This window comes from Gavialis gangeticus, unplaced genomic scaffold (genome assembly GCF_001723915.1).
Source record: "Gavialis gangeticus isolate Ggan-Ray unplaced genomic scaffold, GavGan_comp1, whole genome shotgun sequence".
In the NCBI taxonomy this organism is placed as follows: Eukaryota; Metazoa; Chordata; order Crocodylia; family Gavialidae; genus Gavialis; species Gavialis gangeticus.
Window position 1 is genome coordinate 14,530,411 of NW_017728994.1, and position 849 is coordinate 14,531,259.

The following is an 849-nucleotide window of genomic DNA, read 5'->3' on the forward strand; positions in this document are numbered from 1 at the left end:
TATATATATATATATATTTAAAACGCTCTCTTTCAACACATTTTGACTAGCCTGAAATTCCAAAATGTCTCTCTCTCAACCCAGCAACAGTTTTGTTGTGGTTTCAAATCTCCTCACCACAATCCCCTGAAATGAATGCCCTGTCTAACTGTAGGGTTCTAAACTCAGGATGTCATTAAGAGATTATTGTATTACTTAAAATGACCTACTGTGTCCCATAAAGGAAGGTTGCAAAAAAGCAACACAATTATATGGCAAAAATTGGGTTTAAGTCCTGGGAAAAAGGGTAAAGGAATCCAAACTCTTTGTTTAAAGGCTACCCGAGCAATTAACTATATCAAAATCACTACTGCAGTGGGCTATGCTGGAAAGAACTGTATGGCAGTGTGAATGTTTGTCAGCTTGATTGATACAGGGCCTTGGATTTTGGATTCACATGAGGTAACAATTTAAAGATAAGCTCCAAAACACCACCAAAAAAGAACATTACACTCCTACTGACACCAAAACCCAGGTGTATGATGTGGGAGATTTATAAAAAAATATGAGGTAGCTAGGGAATGCTTCAACCTTCCTATTCAGAACTGTTGCCCTGTGGGGTCAGGCCCACTCTCAGGATCTCAGTATTGTGCTGTTAGACAGGAAGGTGTGACATAATTGCACATATACAAACACACAAATCAATTAGGTGCATACACACACACACACACACACACACACACACACACTACCAGCTCAGGCACATACACATCCAAACCAGCCTAGGCACATGCATACCTATCACCAATTCAAGCACATACGTACTAAAAATTAGACAAAAATCAATTGTCAATACCCGCACACTCAGTA

The 849-nt window shown here is 39.3% G+C and overlaps 1 protein-coding gene across 5 annotated transcripts in view; it reads left to right on the forward strand.

Annotated features, from left to right (window-relative positions):
- Window positions 1-849, forward strand: part of RASGEF1A (RasGEF domain family member 1A) — a 373,737-nt gene that overhangs the window by 334,222 nt on the left and 38,666 nt on the right. The window lies entirely within an intron of this gene.